The 23,732-nt window shown below is 37.5% G+C and overlaps 1 protein-coding gene and 1 long non-coding RNA gene across 6 annotated transcripts in view; one reads left to right on the forward strand and one right to left on the reverse strand.

Moving 5' to 3' along the window:
* Positions 1 to 23,732, reverse strand: part of IGF1 (insulin like growth factor 1) — a 54,755-nt gene that overhangs the window by 19,985 nt on the left and 11,038 nt on the right. The gene's annotated exons all lie outside the window — the stretch shown is intronic.
* LOC119708253 overlaps positions 7,846 to 23,732 on the forward strand; it is a 100,882-nt gene continuing 84,995 nt past the window's right edge. For all 5 annotated transcript variants that reach the window (XR_005259005.1, XR_005259004.1, XR_005259001.1 and 2 more), the window contains exon 1: positions 7,846 to 11,059. This is a non-coding gene — a long non-coding RNA (uncharacterized LOC119708253). The remainder of the gene's footprint in view (positions 11,060 to 23,732) is intronic.

Genomic DNA, 23,732 nt, shown 5'->3' on the forward strand with positions numbered 1-23,732 from the left:
TGCCCATCTTTGGTCTCTGAAAATTAGGGATCTAGTTTAAGACAGTGAAATCAGCAGGCAGGTGTGTATTGAGAGTGAATTTTTCCTGTATTGAATGCTTTGCTTGAAATTAAATTTATTCTTGTCCTCTGAAGGAAATAGTGTTCTTTCATCAGCTACAGATACAGCTAATTGATCTAGTCTTAGCATACATGCACACCTTCTTCTAGGAAACTGAACTAAGGAAAATTAATTACATTAAAAACTAGTTGTCCTAAATCACAGAATGTATGCACCTGGTGGGAGTACAAAGCTGTTCTTTCATTTCCAATTTAACAATTAAATATGACAAATTGTTCTAAAGAACATACCAGCCAGTGTGCTGTTTAATTATGTATCCCTGTACCTCTTTGACTAAATTCTGCATGTTAGTCTAGTACTGTCTATTTTTGCATTATAAATGCCTTCATATGCAAAATAAGAGACTGTTGATATCACTTTTCATCTCCTTGTAATCTTGAACAAATGGATTAGTGTTATATTGGTAATACTTCTTGAGGGTGCTCTGGAATTTCTCATCTGTATTTGAAAAATTATGAGTCAATGTTCAATCAGCAGGAAATGCCTGGGTTTTGATACTTCTATGAAGTGTTACAACAAACAAACAAGCAAATAAACAAACAAGCAAATAACAAATCTTGGGGATTGTTGTAAAGTCCCCTACCAGAAATACCTCAAGGTTTAAATGTGCAAAGTAGGCAATCTGATTTTCATGTAAATAAGTTGCAGGCATTTTGAAGTGACAATATTTAATATTTAGTTTCCATTTTCCTTCAATGTTTTGTTAATGCAAAAAAATTATTATGCTTAGACTGATTTTTGTTTGTATTCATCAAAATGAGCATATATTAGCATTTATAAATGCTCAATGAATGGATGCCCTAGCTCTGAAATCTAATTTAATATGCATGAGAATAGAGGATAAGCTTTATCAGTATGCACAAGTAAAATCTTTATGAAAGCATCTGCATTTGTGAATATTGAGATATTGCATTACAGCTACTGCTTTGTGGAATTCTAGATTGTATTAACTACTGAGCCCAATGCAAGAAGATGTTTGCTCTTTGCTCTGAAATCCTAGCAAGTAAGAGTGGGAAAACATGGACCCTCAGTTAGTATTGATCTATAAGAGAAATCTGTCAGGACTTCGCAGAGTGTTTTGTCTGAATAAGTGAGATTTATAAGCTTCACCTTTTGAAAAGATGATAGCTCTTTGGTATTTCAAATGCAGAGTAAAATAACTATTTCACTTCTTTAAAGTCAGTGAGACAAGTGTAGCTTTTTGTCCAGAAGACCTTAATTTGTAATTTTTATGACTGTGTTTATTTAGTCTGTCCCATAGATAAATTTTTTTTTCTTATAGAAATATCCTTTCAGAAACATTTTTCCCTTCATTGTAGAATTGGGAAGGAGTTCTTCTCTTCCCATAAACTTATTTCCAAAGTACAGCACTTGTAACATTTTCTTCTCACATACAGGAGTGCTGTACTCTGCTCTTGCTATGGAATAGCTGTTTTGGAGGCCATCAAGTGTATTAAGCATTTGATAGAGCCATTATGCTTCACACATTAATTCCCAAGCCATTTGCAATGTGTGAAGAGAAAGCACTACAGTTTTGAGTGTTGTGCTGGCGGATGAAGCAGGAATTTCAGTGTTTAGATTTTTTTGAGGAAATAAAAACAACTGGAAAAAAAATGGGAAATAATATGATATCTTATTTTGCACCAAATCAGTGCTCTGGAGGATGAAATCCTTGCAGATCTAGCACAATTCACAAGCCTACATCAGATTCCAGGGCTGGAAAGTGCCGGATGCTGCCAAAAAAATATATACTTTGGCAAGGGAAATGCTTTGCTGAAGAGAAATTCACTATTGCAAGAACAGGCAGGTTGATCAGGGTTTGGGACAAGATAATTAGAATCTAGTAGGTCATTGCTACATCTGAATATTGCCCCTTAAAGCACATTGAGGAGGACAATGATAATAAAGACGTTCATCCATAATGAAAATACATCCTCTTATACATGCTCTCACAGGAAATAATTACTGCTTAGCCTTGCGTGTGGTGGAAGTCGGAATAGTCATGATAGAATCTTTCATATCCTTCTTATCCCAAACCAGTGTAAAACAGCCTTTTATTTGGATTACCAAACTAATAACAATGAAACCATATGACAGGGTGAAATTGTAGCATTGCTGAAGTCACTGGTAAATTAATGCAGTCAGGATTATGTCTTGATGAATCAGATGCCAGAAGTTACTTGTATATAACCTGATCCAAGGTCTGCTAAAATCAGTGGAAAGATTTCCACTGTCCTTAGAGGGCTTTTCAGCATGCTGGTATTAAACACTTGCTTTTTCTGCCAACTTTAAAGTTCAGTAAGTGAATATTGTCATAGTGGCCTCTAAAGAGATTGCAGGGAATGGATGTGATGAGATTCCTTGGAGGAGGTAAGAAGAAGAGGATACTGATGTGCAGTGTGAAGCAGAATGACTGGTACGTGGTTAATGCCACTGACCCCATAACCTGCAGTACATTGCTCTGCCCTTTGTAATCAGAATTTTTAGCTCTATAGTTACTCTTTCTCAGCTGTAGGCTGAGAAATGAAAGCAAATAGCAAATGCCAAACATGGTACTCTAGCTTTTGCATTCTGGCATCATCATCTGTTTTGAGGCAGGAGGTGGGAATGGCTGTTCCAAGTCCTATCTAATACATTTCCCATTGTCCAGGAGTGCATGCATTGGCACATGTTACAATTTTAATTTTTATTTCTACAGAATAGTTCTTACAAGAGGATTAATTAGCTAGGCACAGGCCAATGTCACCTACCAGAGAGGCAGAAAATTTTCATTTCCTTATTAGAAACAAGTGCTGGTTGACAGCAGCTGAAATGGAGCCAGCAGTGGGCACAGGTGGCCAAGAAGGCCAGGGACATCCTGGCTTGTATCAATAATGTGGTCAGCAGGACCAGGGCAGTGGTGGTCCCTCTGTTCCTGGTTCTGGTGAGGTCTTGCTTGGAGTGCTGTGCTCAGTTTGGGGCCCCTCACTTCAAGAAAGGCTTTGAGGTGGTGTCCAGAGAAGGGCACGGAGCTGGGGAAGGGTCTGGGACACCAGTCTGATGAGGAGCAGGCAGGGAGCTGGGAATGTTTGGCCTGGAGAAAATGAGACTTATGACTCTCTACAACCACCTGTAATGAGGCTGTAGGGAGATGAGGTTTGGTTGATTTTTACTTCTTCCAAGTAAAAATTGATAGGAAAAGGGGAAATGGCCTCAAGTAGTGCCAAGGGAGGTTCAGGTGGGATGTCAGGACAAATTTCTTGACTAAAAGGGTGGTCAAGTGTTGGAACAGACTGATCCAACTGAGGGTGGAGTCACCATCCCTGGAAGTGCTCAAAAAACCTGCAGGCATTTTGTGATATGGTTCAGTGAGCAAGGTGGTACGCAGTCAAAGGCCGGACTCGATGATCTTGAAGGTCTTTTCCAATCTTAATGCTTCTGAAAGTGTGTCAATAGAAGAGAAAGTAGGAAGGGAAAAGAAGGTAAGGCCAGTAAGGGCCTGGCTCACTCCTTGTTGATACCATTAACTTTGGTGGGTTTGCTCTAATGTGCTCTGAGCTCTATCTAGTAAGATCTCTCATCATTGCCAGGGGCTTTGCCAGGGAAAAGCATCCAGCCTTGTACAATGATGCAGCAACAGAGCCCAAGGAATGAAAAAGATTCAGTTTAGTACCTATTTAGTCCTGAATCTTCTTTAGACTTTCAGTTATTGAACTTTTCTGTACAACGACATGTATTACTCCAGAAGTTACTTTAAGCATGGTCACATGACTGAATGCTTTTGGTGAAAGTCCAGCATGTAGTTTTCTTACAGCCAACACTTCAGATGGGAATAATTTCCTAAAAAAAATTTTTTATTGTCTGCTACTTTTTGCCATATTGGGATACTTTTACCTGTGACGATTGACTTGCAAGATTCCCAATTAAAAAGTACAAATTAACCACTACATTCAGAAGGGAAATTAAGACAGAAAGATTGAGATGGATTCTTTTCTCTTCTGTGATGCTAATCAGTACTGTATCCTAAATTACAAGAGCTCTTTGCAGAGAAAGATAAGAACTTAATTTGAGTAATATTTAGGGAATGTAACTATCAATTATTTGCACAAGAGAAGGCTGTGTCACTGCCAGGAACTAAACCTACATCAACATAAGCACCAGGCTTTAACTATATACCTGTCTTTCTTTAACCATATTTTTTGAGTCAGTTGGAAATGTTAAAATATAATCTTGAAATGAAACATTCATTTGAGGTCATGATGCTCCTATTAAATTTGTCAAAAGAGATAAAAGAAAAGTGAAACTTTCCAGAGGAGTACATAGTCATTAGGGAGTGAGGATGAGGTCATTGGGATGAGAAAAGGACAGTGCATTGTGGCTGGAAACAAAAGCAGAACTAAAATTAGCTAAAATATGGTTACATTTGATTCACCTTTCACTCACACTACCAGTTGTAGCTCCATCCTTTAGTGATTTAGTTTTGCAAGTAGGAGCTAGGAAAATCAATTCCAGTGAAAGGAACATAAAGAAAAAGAAGTCAGTGCTGAATAAGAGATGAAACTAAACTTGCTCTCCTTGTCCTTCCAGCTCACCCTGTTACTGCTGAAGACATGCCGGGGGATTATAAGGGAACACTGGTATAGTGCAGGGAGAAATTAGTTCCAGCATAACACTTTAAGTATGAAAACTACAGTTTCTGTAGGATCCTTGGAAATAGAAGTGCTTGTAAGCAGTAAAGCTGTTTTATGACACAAAGAGGATGCAATCCTTCTTTTAGGGGGCTGACAATGCCCTCTGTGACCATGCTTCCTAAAAGGAAATGTAGCTTCTGAATAAATTTTTTTTTCAGTTCTCTCTTGCTAAATTCAAGTGGTCTTTTCAGGGAATTTCAAAGGCTTTAAAAGTTCATTTCCATTAAAAGAGAAGATTTTATAAGTAACCGGAATTTTTCCTTTCTTTTATTATTTTCTTTCCGACTTAAGTTTGATTAACGATTGAAAGTTTTGCATCAGTTAAAGATGTTTTTGAATGGCTTCTCTTATTTTGCAATCCTGTTGTCCTTTTGCTTCTTTAGGCTTCTTCTCTGGGTCATATGGGAATACTATAAACTTTAAAAGGGCTGTGGCAATGTTGATCTGGCCTTTATATTTTAGGTACTCACTGACTTTTCTTGAGCCACAACATCCACAATTATTTAAGCAAGTGACTCCAGTTCAGCAGAAAAGCAGCAGGATGAATAAGTATTCTTGTAAGTGTGTAGAGTTTTGCATTTCTCTTATAGGTGTCATAATGTGTAAGCTTAATGGTGACTGTAAATCCTATTAGATGTACCTTGTCTGCAAAATCATTCTTCCCAGAGCTGGGCCAGTGTTTTTCACATCATGTCATCCACTTTGTCAGTCTGAGCCTAGCCCTGATCAGGACCTATGGTAGTTATTTTAAAAAAAGTATTGTGGAAAAAATACTTGTCTTAGGCATCATTGGCCAGTGGAGAGCTTACATGGTGTCAGAGCAAATGAGAAAGTAGAATCAAGTAATTCCAATAAAGTGCATTTCTAAAGGATCTCTTGTTGGTTATTAAAAATCACAGCCCTTTTTAATTCTCAGGTCTTCAACACCTATCACTCATTTTTTATTCCTTTACACGCTAATAAATCTCAAAGCCTGGAGGACTTTGAAGAAATCTTTTGATAATCTGAAAACAGAGATTCTGATTTGTCTTGGACATAGACATCAGTATGAATATCTTTGGTGTGAGTCTTTAGATATTTCGTTCTGAGGTTACAAGTTACTTAGCTGTATTTGAGATGAAGAACCCAGTATTCCAATTAAGAGTTAAGATGTATGAAGGAAAATGATGTTCAGGAATACCCTGTTGGTACCCAGAATTTGACTTAATAAGATCATAAATATTTTCAGATAACTAGCCTTAAGTAAGGTAATTGTAGTTAATCCTACAATTAAATCTGGTACTGATGTACGTTAACTGAATCAAATGGCATAGAAAACAAAGCTTCCACACAAGAAAGCCACCTAAACACTAATATAGTTGAAATTTTTTCCTCTTTGCTTCTTCTATCTGATTAGGTACAACTGAAGGAGTTGGAGAATGTCCAGGTGAGGTTAAATTATTTTTCAGATATTAGATGTGCAGTTGATTTTCACTTATTAACATATCCAAATTAACTTTGTCATTATCCACTCAAATGTTATTGAAAAAAATGAAAAAATACTTGCAACCTCCTGCACTATTAGTATTTATACAGTTTTTGTGAGGATATAGATGGCAGCATACAATGTCTCTTTCTTTCAGGTCTTCTGTAGCAAAACCTTTTAGAGTTCTTTCCATCAAGAGTGATTTTTTCGATAAAATATGACCATTGCTCTCACTGAAAATTTGGGCAAAATGCATCCCAAATGATATTGAATTTTTTTGTGGTTTGGGAAAGTTGGATTTATTTTTTCCTTTGTTTTTTCCTTCTAAATTCCTCTAAACTCCTCATTGCATGCCAGAAAGGGAGGTGCCAAAATAACCCAAGTAGGCTGTGCAGCCTCTCCAGAAGTGAGAAGTTCAGCAAGTTTCATGAGCGTGGCTGTTCACTCATTTTCCCCATTTGTGAAATTTAGAAAAGTTTCATGTCGGCATCCAGGATAAAATCCTAAATGGAAGTACAATGAAGTCACTTCCATGATTATTCTTGTCTAAAATGAGTCTGTTTTCCCTTTGTTTCTACATGATTACCTAAACTGAACCTCTTGGGATTTACGTTAATTATTTGCAATTTCTCATCATCTGTTAGAACACATGAGGGACATAATCAACTTTCTTGACTTCTTCTGATACCACTTCAAAACTTTTCTGACAAATTTCCTCAACTCATTCCAGAATTCTAGGTGTTCTTTGTTTATCCCTCTAGCAGTTAGACAGCAGGGCATTAAGTACATTGCTATCAATTTAAACTTCATAGTTGTTTTCACGTTCCATTCAGCATCATAAAACTGCTGTGCAATCAACTGTGATAACGCCAAAGACAGAACCCACAAAAAATAAATTATTGCATATGGTTTTCTCTATGCAGCTTCAGAACAGTATTGCTTTAAACCAGATACATTTAATGTATGCGTCCTTTAGAACTGGTGACAATAAAATAAACAACATCCTTGCTGTTTTTCTTTTTTTTTTTTCCTAATCTTAGCGATACAAAGCATAAACCAAAAGGTTTTTATACAGAAATAGCTGCACATTATGGACCTGTGTGGGACTGAATATCTTTCTCTCTTTGTCTCTCTTTCTCTCTACTTGCATTGCTGTGATCTTTTGCCATACTACCACTTGCAAATATATCTGAGGACTGGAATCTCCTGGATATGGTTATATTATAGTGCAAACTGGCTAGGTCTCTGGAAGATTTGAACTATTCTGTGATAACTGATCAATTTTACCCTTAAAACACAAGGTTTTAAAACAGGCTCTCTGTCCTTTCAATTGTTCATATCAATATATTTAAGGTCACGGTCTTTTGAAAAGTGTAAACAAAATATTCATCTGACAAGGGCTGCAGTTTATTTCTACATTATTTTCAAGGTTTTGAATCCTTTTTCAATTAAGACTGTCTTTATGGTCAGTCATACATTATGATATATATGTTTTTTTTGGGTTTTTTTTGACTTCAGGATGGAGATTCAGGAGGCTTTTTAATTGTTGAATCTCCTGGGCAGTGTGTGCTGTTGAAATGCCTGAAGACTGGCAGTGACATTATTTGTAGTTGTTGTTCTCATGTGTTATTTGTGTGCAAATTATGGGTTTTAGGTCCATTTCTTATTCACACTAGAGGGCTCCTTCACACTTGCTTAGCAGTGTGGCAGCACCTAGAATTCAGAGCAGTGGAATCACAGGCAGTGCAAGCATTTGCCTGCATTTCAGGACATTACAGGCTCCTGTGTCTTCTCCTCACAGAAATTGCTTCTGCCTATTGTAACCCTGGCACCTGATGAGCAGTGTCAGACTGGCCTGTGGTGATTTTCTCTCCTTCTTACCACATAAGGTGGGAAGAACAGAAACACTACAGTACTATTTCTGAGCAAAGAGAAGGTAAGATTTGCTCCCTATTCAGCCTAAAGGTACTCATGAGAATAATAAATGTCCTAATCAAGCCAGCCGATAAACTGCAAATCTTACCTTGAATGTTTCCTAAAATTAGGTAAGATAGTTGGAGACCATTGAAAGTGATTTGGACCTGTCTTTCTGCATTTGGAGCGGAGGAGTTGATTTAATTTCAGTACTGGGGACTAGTGGTTTTACAGGTTGAGGAAAATGCTCGTGCTAACTCTGCATGTTGCAGTAGTCTTTCCTGTCAGTATTTGTGTATTGGACTACAGTAGATCAGATAACAGAAAATAACTAGAAAATTAGAAGAAACCTTAACTATTGGAAGAATGCACCCCCATGTGACAGCTATTCTTGACCTTTTTTTTCAGACTAGAATTTGAGGTTATTTGGCCTGTAAATACAGCCCTGAAATTTGAAAACTAAGTTGGTAGAGAAGATGTGAAAATCAGGAAGCAAAACACTTCTCAAATATCTGTCCTGTTCTTGGTTATCTGTCCTCTTTTTCACAACATTAAAAGTTTTCTTAATTTTCTATACAGAAATTTCTTAGTATTAATCAGATTCGGCTTTCTTAATGCCTAATTTAAGTGAAGTGTTATGGCAGAAAAACCTGAAATTTACTGACAAAATAGCTGTGTGCTATGGTTCAGTAACCTTTTTATTTTCTAAAATAACTGAATTCTCTTCAGTGTGAGTGGCTGTGTAGAAAACAGCATCTGTTCAAGTAACAATATCGGAAATTGTTCCCAAAACATTGAGTTGTGTTGGTATTTTAAAACACTGCTACTGTTTTCCACAGCTTCGGCACTCAAGCTCTGCCCTGCTCTATGTCAGCTTCGTGCTTGGGAAATGTCACTGGAGTGACAGCTGGTGAAGTGAAGGCAAGGAGCAGAGAAGAAGCGCTGGAAAAGGCAAAGAGCAGAGACAAAGCACTGAAAAAAACCACTTGGAACATATTCCTGTGTTGTAGGGAGAAAGGATGCCAGAAGTAAAGAAAGCAGCACATGGGTTTTAATATGCACAACGTGTTCCATCCTATGTAAAAGACTGTTCAGTGCTGGTTGCATTTAAACATCCGTGCACGATGGGCAGCACATTTGTCAGGACTCCTTGCCATTCTTCAATAAAGCAGCAACAAGGAAGATTATCTTTCTCCTACTCCAGGATGACGTCACTGCACCGATAAGTAGGACTTAGAAAAGGTTTATGTTCTTAGCACTAGATTTAAAGAATATAATGCTCCTTTTAATATAGTAATTTCTAGCTCTACTAATTTTCAATGTTTATCTTGGAAAATCATTAGGAAATTCAGAAATTATTTCTCTGGTTGAGAGGAAAAGAGTGGGATGATCTAAGGATAAATAAGCTTTCTGGTCTGGAGTTCCTCTACCACTGTATCACATCTGGCAAGTATCCACAGGGTCTTTCAAAGTGATAGGCTGTAAAATTGCTAAAAAATATAGTCTTTAAAAACTCAAAATATTGTTACATTTTTGTGTTGAAGTGGGTAGATAGTTACTGAGTACTTGTTTCCTAATAGAACAGACATTTTTAATTTATTATTTCACATTTGAAACTTTCACACTAGACAAAATACTGGATTAAGAGAAAGTATCAGTGACATGACACTTGTTCTTTCCTTTTAATCAAAAGAAAACAGATATTATTGTACCATATCCTGCATCTAGCTCAGATTAATTTTGACTCATTTCCTTACCGAAATTGCTGAAAACACTCTAGAGTTCTTCATGGACAATTCATTCATTATTGTCTCATTCTCTGGCACAATTATATTAAGTTGTATTTAGTGGATGGAGAAAAAGAGAGATGAAGAGTTAGCTCTTCTGGATGGGCTATATGGCATCTGCTATAGCTCAAACTGGAGTCAGTGGGGGGCAGCCCAATCCCTAAAGAGCAATTCATCCTGATTTACTGCACAAAGTGCATATAAGTGTATGAGAATGAAATACTTCTGCAAAAGAAAACTAAATATCCACTACCATCATCTGAGCAACAGAACACAAAGTTTGGTAATTGTACACATAAATTCTGATTGTTTGGCATGGTAATATTGCCACTAATTGTTGGAGCAGGCAATGACACCTAATCTCCAGATTGCCTGACATTTGCTAATTTTAATCTCTGCCTTAACACTGTTATAATTTAACCAAACTGTAACTGTCTGGATTATAGGTTTTGTGAATTGTGCATATTCTATAGGTTCATGAGGTGTTATGTTTTCTTCTTGTAGAGGAGTTGGAAAGAAAAATGTGCAGCTAAAACCATTGAGTCATTGCTGACAGTAAGATTGGAAGCGGTTCAATTTTGCCCCTGTTAAAATGTAACCCACTCCTCCCTGAAGTTTAGGCCTGTTTTACTGAATAATTTTTGTGCTTCCACAAAATTCCAGGGAATTATCATCTAGCAACATTCCTGCCGTTTAGAGTGGCTGCTGTCATTTGTTACTGCTGCCATAGGTGAACCTGCTGTCTGATATTGACATTTCCCCATCTGAACATTGACGTGAGGTTTCTCTTAAAAACATTTTTTCTTGGAATCTACTGGTACTGGAGTTAAACAAGGTGTGGCTGCTTTGTGGTCTGGTGGGTTGGTGTGGGTGTTTCTGTAGAGATGCTTCACGGTCTGCACCAACCAGGGCTGCAATATCGATATTTCTGTATCTGTCCACTGATGTGCAATGGCTACTACAGGGGCAGTCACTGCCCAACCCAGACCTGGTAAGGAAAATGTGACAAGGTTGCATGTGCTGTGCGGTTGTGAGAGCAGAACTGTCCTTGAAACCTGGTTCAAACATGATTCACCCTCAAAGGAGTCAAAGTCCTAGTTCAGGTAAGGTAGCTGCCAAACACAGAACTTTGTTAGCAACTTTTAAAGGCTCCTGTGTCTTAAATTACATTTTGTTCTGAGTCATTGTTGTCACCTCTTTCTAGATGAGGTTTTTCTGCCTTTTTTGTAACACCTTTCTCTTATTGCTGATTCTCACCTTCTTTTCTCCTTGATGCAATTCTGTTGTATAATGAATGTTTTTAAAAGAAATATACTACAGTATTGATTCCTTTAAAATCACGATGGACACCTCAAAGCTCAGACTAAGACTTTTTTTCCTATTGTTTCTACATTAAGAATACTGGAAACTTTTGAAAAGAGTTTCTATTAAATTTGAAACAGTGAAAATTTTCTCATGTGATTTTTCCCAGTCAAAATTATTTAGCAATTCTGAAAAATAATGCCTTCACAGCTCATCAGCACAGTATTGACCCAGAACCAACAGATATCCTAACTACAGGAAAGTCACTGACTTCAGAAAATTAATCTCATGGGAATATTGATAGAAATGGGACTAGGAAAAGAGCACGCAAGGCAAGTGTGCTCTTCTCTGAGGTAGTTCTTTTGATTTATTGGCAGAATGTTGTGGAAAATAAAAGAAATTGCTTACTAGGCTCTACCACTTTATTGAGAGGATGCGAAGGAAGTGTGAAAAGTGGAATGTGTGGGGGAATTAGAGTGAGAGCACAGTATTTTGTTGCTGGCAGATGTGTGCTAGGCTTCACCATTTTACTGGGGTGGTACAATTTAGTTGTTATGACACATCCAGGAAGAAAAACAGAAAACACGAGCTGGAGGCTTGGAGAAAATTAAACGATGATGACTCAGAACTTGCACCCCAAAGTAAAATGAAGATTGAAACACTGCACCAATTTGTTTAGAAGAGAAATCTGATGCAAACATGAAAAAATTAGCTTCCTTCAAGCTATTGAAGCTTTGCACTGATCTTCAGATGAGGAGGGTAATATTAGAAAGTTAGTGTCAAGGTGAAAGGCAAGGATGATCATGGATAAACTGCAAACTGAGCTTATGTTTTGCTGTCATTTTCTTTTCAAAGTATTCTTTTTGTTCATTGTGCAGTCAGCCCCACATCTGCTTCTGCTGAAAACTGAGGAAAAGTATTTCAGTGCCTAAAAGTGTTATTGTTTGACTCGTTTGGCTGGGAGAATGAGTCTCAAGTAACCTATGAACTCTGTGCCATATTCCTGCAGTAAGCAGAGGGCCTGCTGGGGTGATCTACTTAACTTGCCATTAAGTTTTATGTAAACTGTTATAACATTGTTTTAAAAGGGTTTGCAGGATTCTCTGCAATAATATGGCATATATTAACTTCTAGACTGAAAGTAGTAGCCAATTTGTATCCCTTATGTAAACAGATCTATTTTTTTTATATTTACTGAACTGCCTTCCTAAATTTGATAGTTTATTACCTATAATTTATCATCAGTACTGCAATGTGACACCTAGCTTAAAACTTTAACCCTTGCAGTATTTAGGTAATATGTGGGTGAGCTTCTAAAAAGTAGTGGTTTTTTGGACCTGAATTGTTACCTGACTCAGGGGATTTCAAAAGCATTCACCTTTTAAAAGGTGAATAAACATCGTTGCCTCATTTTCACACGTGGTGAAAGTTAGACAAATACAGATAAAATTAGTTGGTTCAAGGTTATGTAAACCAGTTAGTCCCATAGCCAGAAATAGTCCTAGCCCTCCCACCTGCTTACTCTTTATCTATATTTTATCTAAAGAAACACTTTGTCTGTTCTCTGAAATATAGAAGATGGGAGATGGTTTACACCAATTAGGCTTCTCATATTAGAAAGTCTAATTTCTGGATTCTTGGAATGCACAGAAAGGGACTGTGCTAGTCATAACTGCATGCTGTTGGACTCCTACATTTCAACATCTCATAGTTTCTTTTTCATGGTTGCAAAATTTATAATTAAGTTTTCTGTGCATTTGAGAAATTGGCTGGCAACAAGATCATCTTATGCAGCATATCAATCAAGTGACTGTGGGTTTGATTCTGGAAGTAATCTGTGTCCAGAAGTCTTGTGCACTGTAAGTAGCACTTATAATTACCTGGTGCTGAAAGGCAAGATGGTGGTCTGGTCACCAGAGAAATTCAGGTATTTTTATCTTTGCCAAAGAAGCTGTAATACTGTCTACCCAAGACAATGATGTTGCATGGAGCACATCATTCCTTATCTTCGGAAAGCATAGCCTCAAATCTCACTGAATACAGGCCAGCCTAAGGGGGTCAGTGAGCTTTTATTTCACATTTTTACGCATCATAGAGACAGTGCTGGTGTTCTCCTTGATGGATTATCAGGAGGGCAAAGGCTACATCACACCACTGCTGCTGACTGTGATCACAGAAAGGCACAACCAGACTGACATTTGTTCCTCTGGTTTATAGCTCCAGCATGCTGATATTCCAAAAGGATGGATAATAGATAACACCAGCTACTCCACACCACATGTCACCAGAGGCAAGGGGTACGTGTCATTCCCTTTACTAGTACCTGGCAGTGCTGAGCTCTGTTTATCACCAGCCACTTGGCAACAAGGACTATTCTTGGTCAGGGCTTTGCTGTTGCCCTGCAGAGCAGCTACTCTGGAATTTCTGCAGCTCACAGGAACGAGGCAATTTCTGTTGTTCCAGTGAGAAGATAATGTTTCTCTGGAAGGCCACTTAGGGTTGAAATAAAGGAGAGGAGGATTACATTCCCAATTTCTGTTACATGTTGTTCTCCATTGCTTGTAGTTGTTGGACCAAACCTGTATTAAACTCACTTGGGCTGATACCTGCACCATTTACTCAGCAATTTGGGTGTGCTATGGGTTATTTTTTTATTGACTGCATATATTTTGGTGCATTTTGGCCCATTTTTAATGTAAAAGCCCAAGCTGTCCATTAAAATGATCACGATTAGCTCTCTTACTAGACTATATAATTGTGAATTAGATTGGTGATGAAACCTGTTCTGTCTGTTGTCCGAATCCAAATTTCCAATGTTAACATTGGCTTAACAAGCTTTATATTTTCTGTTTCCTTCCTACAAAATACAAAGAGCTCATATTTCAAAATAAATCTCCTGAACTGTACTTTATTTAATAGCTGACACAGCTGAGATTTTAAGAAGCTGAATGCACATTTAATGCATTTTAAGAAGTGACATTGCTATGGTTATGAGTTACACAACAATATGATGTCAGCCCTCTGATTGGTGCCATGGTATTTAGCAATGCCACTTGGACAGGAAAGTTCACACACAGAAGCCTGTCCAACAGTTCTAAGAATTTTATATCTTTTGAAGTATTCAATATATTTCTTTATGTGTTGAAGCACTGGCCTTCCAAAACCCTTGTTTTCATTTTCCAGCAATCTCAGTGAACTTGGGGTCATTGGATTGTTTGCTTTCTCACTGGCTACACTGAAATCAAGCAGTCATCAGCTAAATTAGTATAGCTTGAATGTGTCTAGAAAGAATTCAAAGCAGACCTTTATGACAGCGTTATGACTGTGCTTTTAACTTAGCATGAGGATATAATACAAACTTAAGAGGTAGAGGCAGTTCAAAGGAAAGGTGAATTTTTAGTACTGGCTCAAAATGAGAAATGATGGGACTTTCAGATTTCAGCTACATGTTTCAGTTTTCTGTGATTGTAGCTGTTCCAGAAAGAAAACAATCTACTTTTGATACAAATTAAGTTTTAGTTTTCCAAGCTATCTCTCCATCTTCTGAGAGTATAGGGAAACACCAAAATGAATACTTTAGTAAGATATTTTCAATCTATACTGGCATTTTGGCAACCATTGTTTATCAATTCCTTCGTCTGGAGGAAACAAAAAGTCAAATTGAGGCCAGTTTACTTGACCCAAAAAATCGCATTTATCTGTTAAGCTTGTTCAGAACCACCAGTTTTCCAAGTGTTGTGTACAATATAGTGATGAAGAATGGAAAAAGGAGGAAGGAAACCAGGTGACATACAAAGTGTCCTTTTATTTAGTAGACTACTGTTTGTTGCAAACAAGGCTTGGTGTGTGAAAAACATTGATATTTTTTTATGGTGACTGTTGAGAAATGCATTGGGGGTCTCTGCTAAACACTCACATCATAAAATCACTTGAATGGTTCCTCATCCAGTTGGTGGTTTCAACTGACTACCCATGTGGATAAGCCTAATTCATGTCACTACAGAAGACAGGAAATTGCTGAAGGTTTAGAAGGAAACTCTGAGCTGGCAGTGTGCCCTTGCAGCCAGGAGGGCCAATGGTGTCCTGGGGTACATTGGGAAGAGTGTGGCCAGCAGGTCAAGGGAGCAGATCTTCCCCCTCTGCTCGGCCCTGGTGAGGCACATCTGGAGTGCTGGGTCCAATTCTGGGCTCCTCAACACAAGAAAGATGAGGAGCCTACTGGAGAGGGTGCAGTGGAGGGTGACAAAGAAGATGCAGGGTCTGGAGCATCTCTCATATGACACACTTTGGGAACTGGGTCTGTTTATTCTAGAGAAGATTGAGAGGGGATCTCATTAATGTTTATAGAACACCTCAGAGGTTGGTTCCAAGAGGATGGTGACAGATTCTTTTCAGTGGTGCTCAGCGACAGGATGAGGAGCAAAGGCCATAAACTGAAACATAAGAAGTTTCACCTCAACATCAGAAAGAACTTCTTTCCATTGAGGGTGGCAGAGCACTGGAACAGTCTGCCCAGGGAGGTCGTGGAATCTCCCTCTTTGGAGACATTCCAAACCTATCTGGACTCGTTCCTGTGTCATCTGCTCTAGGTGACCTTGCCTTGGCAGGGGGCTTGGACTACATCATTTCCAGAGGTCCTGTCCAACCCTAACAATTCTGTGAACTCTGAGAAGTGTTAACACAACTACAGTACTTGATGAACTTTTAGTGAACAGATTTAGAGGTTTTCTGTACCACCTTCCATGAGGTCCTTCATTAGCTGAAAGGGAAATTTAATTATTTAATATTTTCCCTTAATTGCTTTTGACCTGTTCATCTAAAATGAGATCTCTTGACCAAGAAGTTTCAATAATTTAAAACTTTAAATATTTTTGCATTGAGTTCTGTTTATCATCAGGCACTTGGCAGCAAATCTTGTCCTTGGTCAGAGCTTTGCTGCTGGCCTTCACAGGAGGTGCTCTGGAATTTCTGCAGCTCACAAGAATGAGGCAATTTCTGTCACTCCAATGAAAGTAGAAAGAAGCTAATGAGCCTTTGGAAAGGTGTTTCGATTTGAACAAAACCAGAGGAGGATTGTGTTGCTTTTTTCCAGATCTTTTGTCAAAAGTGCTTTGTCAGTTCAGGTAGGACAGAGTATATGCTGAAGCTGCTTTTGAGGAAGGGGCACACTTGCAGCTTTGGTTTTGCCTTTATCCTTCGTTCCCTCTATAAAGGGAAAGTACTACACTCTATCACTGGGTTAAATTCATTGACATTTGTATTCTATTTTGAACCTGCAAAGTTCTAGCAGAAATACAAAAAATTTTAAAGAAATAAAAGTTTTTGCCATCTCCAGTTGGATGTGCAATCACTAGGGCAAAAAAACCCTTAGAAATATTTGGAAGAATAGATGATTTCCTGGGATATTGTAGTGTATAACGTATTTGTCTGAAGGCTGCAATCAAATACTTCTATGATGAGCACTTAAAAGGAGTTTATGAGCAAAATATTAATTCTTATTGTCTGAAGTGTTTGGATCTTGGAAGTCAATAAGGCATGACACCACTTATTACATAATGAAGACACTGATTCATTTCATTCTCCCAAGAAGTGTGTGTTCTGCATAACTATGGATACAATTTTTTTAAAAATGCTTTAGTAATTTAATGATGGGCTGTGTATAATAATGTAAAATTCATACGCCTGTGAGCAAAATTAAGACTAATATTCCCTGATTTTAAGGAATTCCTAGACACATCTTCAGTCAGTGGTTCTTCCATTAAACGCTGTTTGCATTGCAGCATGCTTACAAGTGAGTTTAATTTACATATTCCTGTATTATTTGTTGTTACACAAAGTAATACTTTTTAATAATGCTTATTGCTTATATTACAATGTACTTTGAATTATTGCAGTAAATTTAGGTCCAGTCAGTCTCATTGCAGTGGAGACAAGGTCTGAGCCACAAGTATCTGAAACTGCTAAATAAGACATCCTGAAAAATTTTGTGAGAATTTAAATTAATTTTTCCTGGTTAGAAGACAAAGAAAATTATAAGATATGCATTGTCTCCAACTTTCTGCAGTGATTATAATTTTTCTCATGTTTGGTTTTCATCCAGTATTATTTGTGGTGCATGTTTAGGCTTTGGCATCTTGCAAATGAGGTTAGTGGAAAGGTAGCATTTACAATACTTATTAACCACTGTCTGTTCCAGAATGCCTCTTAGAATATTTATTCAAATTCAGCCATCATTATTTTTAGCTTTCTTGGGAAATTATTAGCTTTCATCTGATGCCTCACATATTTATGCTAGAAATAAGAAGATTTCATACTAAGCGTATTAGTGTGTTTAACGTCAGAGAGGAAGCCAAGTCATTATGCCAATTCTTATTTTGAAGAGCTTTTAATAGTGATAACTTTTTCACAAGTAGTCAATAAGGTCCATAAGCAAAATTTAGACAAGTAGCTAAGGACCCTGACTTGTATTTCCAAAGATGCTGAGGCAATTAAAAACACAAGCATATGCCTGGAAGGATTAGAAAAACAAAGCAAAACAAAACAAAAAAAAAACCTGCCTAGGTTCACCTATCATTGCTTTTAGTGGAAATTAGATACATGACTGCTTTTGAAAAATTTCTTGAGTGTCCGGCTCCCTCTTCAAAAAAAACCTGATTCATGCCTTTAGGATCTTCAAAGGTCTCACTGGCTATTCATGAGACTCATGCTGCTTTTTGAAAATAGAGTAACACTTCTCAAAAGTTAGTTTTCACTCTTTTACATGTAGCCATCTACCTGCCACAAAATCAAGAATAATTTAGGCACTTTAGCAAACAATTATGTATGAACTTGGACAAATTAGAGAGATGGGCAATCATCAACTACGTGAAGTTTAACAAGAATAAGCACGGGACTGTGTACCTGGGATGGGGCAACCCTGGTTGTGTGAGAGAGGCTGGAGAGCAGAAAGGGAGCTGGGGATCCTGGTCAATGACAAGTTCAATATGAGCCAGCAGTACCCTGGCAGCCAGGAGGGCCAGTCCTGTCCTGGGGCATCAGGCACAGCATGGCCAGCCGGGCAAGGGAGGGGATTGTCCTGCTCTGCTCTGGGATGGGGAGGCCTCACCTACAGTGCTGGGGGCAGTTTTGGGTGCCACAATGTAAAACAGACATTAAGCTCTTAGAGAGTGTTCAAAGGAGGCCATGGGGATGGTGAAGGGCCTTGGGGAAGCTGTATGAGGAACGGCTGAGGAGACTTGGTCTGTTCAGCCTGGAGTAGAGAAGCCTGACAGGAGACCTCATTTCAGCCTGCAATGTCCTTGTGAGTGGAAGAAGAAGGGCAGGCACTGATCCCTTCTCTTTGGTGACCAGTGACAGGACTTGAGGAAACAACATGAAGATGAGTAAAGGGAGGTTTAGGTTGGATATTAGGGAAAGATTCTTCACCCATTGGGTGATTGGGCACTGGAACAGTCTCCCCAGAGAAGTGGTCACAGCACCATGGCTGACAGAGTTCCAGTATTTGGACAGTGCTCTCAGGCACATGGTGTGACTCTTGGAGTGTCCTCTGCAGAGTCAGGAGTTAGATTCCATGATCCTGATAGGTTTGTTCCAACTCAGCACATTCTGTGAATCTATGAAGAACTGAATGGTAGATGATCTTTAAAATTACTCTACAAGCCTTTCCGGTTGGTCTGAATAATGTTAAAAATGAGGAATTTTTTGATGTGCGTGTACCCTCTTCAAATCTGGAACAAATGGTATCTATTGATTGCTGAAAAGAGCCTTTATTTGCTGTATTTATACACAGAAAGAAAAATAGTAGAAGTTCAGTGGGTAGTTCTTAGGAAAAACAGGTGACTAGTAGGAAAGCAATGGGAATCCAGTCAAGGGAAAATATTTGTGGTGTAATGACACTTATGGCCAAAAGACCTAGGAAAATCGATGATCAATGTTTTCTTTAGTGGGCATAGCACAGAGAGCTCATGAAATAGAATTCCTCAGACTAACTCCTACTATCGTCAATGAACTGGACTAAAGCCATTTGAAGTTAACAGATAACCATGAGTGCCATGAGTGAGTATCCATGGAATCATAATTTTGGATTATGAAGAGACTCCTGGACAGGGCCAGCCTCACTTATTAGCATTAGTATTTTTTCCTTCTCTGCCATTGGCTTTGTCCCTTCTTTATTATACTACATATCAGATTTTCCTTAACATTTTCTCTTTGCCACATGAAAAAGTAGAAATACACCTTAAAAACATTAGATCCTAAAATAAAAAATAAACAAGGTATTTCCACCTGTTTCATAATTCAAATACAATCATTTTGCATTCAGAATTTGTTGCAGGTTATTTGATTCTTGATGGGGGCAGGGAAAGCCTTATTTATTAAAAAGGTTTTGTCCTTTTTCACAGATCTGAATTTCATCTGTTTCATATCAGAGTATAAACTTCTATTTGAAAAGAACAGCAGACAGTAAGAATATCACCACTTATGAATTCTGCTCATTTTATTAGTCTTCATCTTAGTGATAACAGGAAATAGTTGTACTTTATTGCATCAAGTCCTACTGCTTTCAAAAACTAAAATGAAATGACTATGAAAGAAAAATTAGGGGAGTTGACTTAATGCCATTGTAGCTGCAGTTGTAGAATTTCATTCTATTTTTTTTGCAAAAAGAAAAAGCAAGGGTGAAATTCTGCAAAATGTCGTCCTTTGTTTTTTTTTTTTTTTTTATTCAACAGATTTTCTTGACCATTTAAAAATTGTTGGAACCTTGGAATAGCTATATTATATCTAGTGTATGTAATTCCTGAAATAGTGGTGGAACTCCTTAAGCATATGAAATAATTTTTGTGTCTCATATGAAAACACCCTTTATGTCTTTTAAATGCAGAATCAAATGTGAAGTGACAGCATCATTTCTACCCCATTTTCCTCAAGCCAAACCAGCTGGGAATAGTACAATGCACAATATTAAGAGCACCTTGAAATAAGCTAAGTCATATACATATTTATTCATAGCAAGTACAAATAATTCTTTCTTGATTTTAGTGCTTGTTTTTTACTCTGCTTCAAAACAATACGTGTACTGAAAAAGGATTGTCAATGTCCAAACAACCTAAACAACAGTTCCTGTCGCCATAGATGGTTTGGAAATTTTAACTACTCTGTTTACTGTTCCCTGCAAAGGGATCACTTTAGAGAAGATCATGAAATGCCAATGTCTTTGAAGTGGTACTGTGCTTTTCCATATTGCCTTGGATGAAGAGGAGTCCTGGGATAAGGAAGGTAGAGATGCTTTGTGTTGTTGTTTTAACTCACTGAATGGTTTACAGCCTCGGTGGGATTCTTTCTTAGCTCAGTCACATTAGTGCTTTTAGAGGTGAGCTCATTAGGTCGGCAGTAGCCATATTTTAAATCTTCCAACTGGTATAATAGTTTGGGTTGGAAGAGACCTTTAAAGATCACTTAATCCAACCCCCTGCAATTAGCAAGAACATCTTCAGCTAGATCAGGTTTCTCAGAGCCCCATCCAACCTGACTTTGAATGTTTCATTGTCTAAGTATCTCACTGCCTGAGCAGAATCTTCATTGCCTGGGCATCATTCTGTGTCCTTTCTCCATGATGATAACCTGAGAGAAGGCACAGCCCTCTAACAGAGAAAATCCTTCTTTAATGACATCTGATATTTAGCTGTCTCTGTGGGTTATAAATATTATTGTTGTCTCAATTTCTTTAAAAACTGCTGGGAAATGAATACTCATAGGAATAGAAATGATCTTGTGTGAAAAGCAGTGTAAGAAACTTCTTCATTACTTATGCAGGGAAAAGTGCACCTTGTTTTGCAGGAATAAAACATTAAGAAGTTTTACTTGCTATAACATGTAAGAGTATATATTCTATTATATCAAGAAAGAAAAGGTAGATAAGGTTTTCCCTTGCACTTTTACTGTGTCCAACTGGAGTGCTTTCTCCAACAGTATTCACACTTAGTCAGACTAAAGCCTGGGAGATTTTAAGAGCTAGGGGAGCAGCTCTAACTGGTGTTACCTGCGTAAGGCATTTTCTGGGTCTTTGCTTAACTGTACTATACCATAGCAGCTAAAATAAGCTTGGATTTGCTTTGATCTAAAATGGGATCTCTATGAGTGCATCCTTACCTCTACATGGAAGTTCATTGTGTGGTTTTAAACAGATTAATTCCACCAAAATTTAGGCTCCCTATGGAGGGTCTTTACTCGACTGACTTAACGAGCATGAGAATACAATTGCTACAGCTTCCTGGCTTAATTTAGTGGAGAAAGAAAAGTATGTCCTAGGGAAAATTCATAACTTAATGAGAGCCCTGAAAGTTTTTTAGTCCTCTCACTGACTGCAGGGTGAGCTTGAGTAGACTCCTAACTCAGAATCTTCATTTAAGCACCCAAAAATAGATAGACAGAATCTGAACCAGAATCTCCTTATTTCAGGTCACACTCTGTTGAGTGTCAATCATTCAGCAAGTTCATTCTGTATGTGGAAAAATTAAAATGATGTATGTCTAGGAAGGTCTGAATTTAAAAGTCTTTTGTCTTTATATAAATCATGGAGGTATAATAACATCACCTATGCTTCCTACCACTCTATTGTCTCTTGAAAATATGAAAAAAATCCAAAAAAAGCCACCAAAAAGCATCATAAGGAACGCTTTTACCTTACTGAATTCCAAAATGTAAGTAGGATTGTAATACAAATTGTTTCAACTAGTGCCTCTGTTTTTCATTCAGTGCCCATTGATTCAGAGAGAAATGCCAGAAACAATTAGAAAAAAACCCCAGAAGTGTTCTAAAAGCAAATATCTATGGTGTTTTTGCATTTAATCTTAGCTATATATTTCAGAAATAAACATGGCTTTTATTCAGGACATGTATTTGCCAATAATACAATTGATTAAACTAGGAAAATTAGACATACTATCAGTAGCTTGCTCCCAAATTACACAAGAAGAAATTAGATACATTTTCAGTAGCTTGCTCTCAAATTTCTACAGTCTATGAGTCACCAGATTCTTCCTGCCAAACTAAATATGTCTGTAAAAGGCTGGAAACTTTAATGGAAAGAAACATAAGACTTGAAATACGTAGGAAAAACTAAGTTTTTTTCATGGAAGACCTGTTGACTAGTAATTCAGGAATTTGGGGGATGTAGAAACAAATTATTGCAACAATATTATTATTTATCCACAGGAGTTTCAAGGTAAGAAGCCTATTGAATTTAAACCTCCTATGTTAATGTGAAATAAATATCCTTATTAGCTTTCATGCAATGTGAAGTAATCAATGAAGACTTACAAAAAGATGCTGTAAAGCTTTCATTATGAGAGTAGAAGCTCATATCAAATAGTTTTCATGGGGCTGAGTTAAAAGAAACCTTCAGTATAGTTAATGGAAGTCTGAAAAAAATTCCCCTCTTGCAAATTGGATTTATTATATGTGGTCTGGGACGGCCTTCAAACATAATTAGGAATGTACTCATCTTTCAGATCCACAAGCAGAATGAACATCTTCCCTACAACATTCTCCATGACACTTAGACGTTTTATACCTTTGCATAAAGCATACATTTAAAAATTTTCTTTAGAATACAGCGTTTGTGTGCGTAATTTAAGATTTTATCCATTGCCTTTGAAGGATATGGCTGTTAATGAACCTTCTTTTGAAGTCAAACCAATTTTCAGTAGGATTTGTTTTACTTAGAACCTGCTGTTTATAGGATTTGGGGGTATCAAGTGTTTACTTTTTTGGAGATAGAAATAGTGTTCCTAGAATATTTATTTTCAGAAAGAAAGCAGTTCGCTGAGCTGGATTGAATCAGAATGGTTTGAGCCAATCCCTTCTTTTTTCTGCATACTCAGCCTTGCATAAATTTCTACCCAATACACAAAGACACAAACAATATAAACAAATAGTTCTGTATAAAAATTATCCTATAATTTCAGGTTTGTGTGAGTCATAATTTCCCAAATGAAGTGTTTTAACTTTTAAAAAGGACACTTTTTCCCTACTTCCACACTTTTATGGGCACATAAGGAAGCAGAAGGTCCTGCTGTCTGGAAGCATCCTCTTACTCTAGAAGAGATATATTACATAAATGGGAAGACTGGGATCACAGCTGAATTTCAGAATAAGATGGGAAATATTTAAATATGCTGTAGACTCAAGGAAAAAGAAAGGCAAGAGACACATGAGCCCTAGAAAGTTTCTTTGATAAGAGGAAGCTATTCCAGTTTTAACTATTAAAGATTTAACATGATTAAAAAGCAAAGCAAATGCATTCTGCTCTGCCTAGTAAGAGTAAGGACATCGGAAACATAAAATTTCTCTGCATATGGCACTCAGTCAGAAAACACAGAAAGTATCTCAGACTAGGCTGGATGTTTGTAGGAATTTAAGTAAATTTCCACCAGCTGGACTCACCCACTGGTCATTATATGATATACCACTCCA

This window comes from Motacilla alba, chromosome 1A, assembly GCF_015832195.1.
Source record: "Motacilla alba alba isolate MOTALB_02 chromosome 1A, Motacilla_alba_V1.0_pri, whole genome shotgun sequence".
Lineage (NCBI taxonomy): Eukaryota > Metazoa > Chordata > Aves > Passeriformes > Motacillidae > Motacilla > Motacilla alba.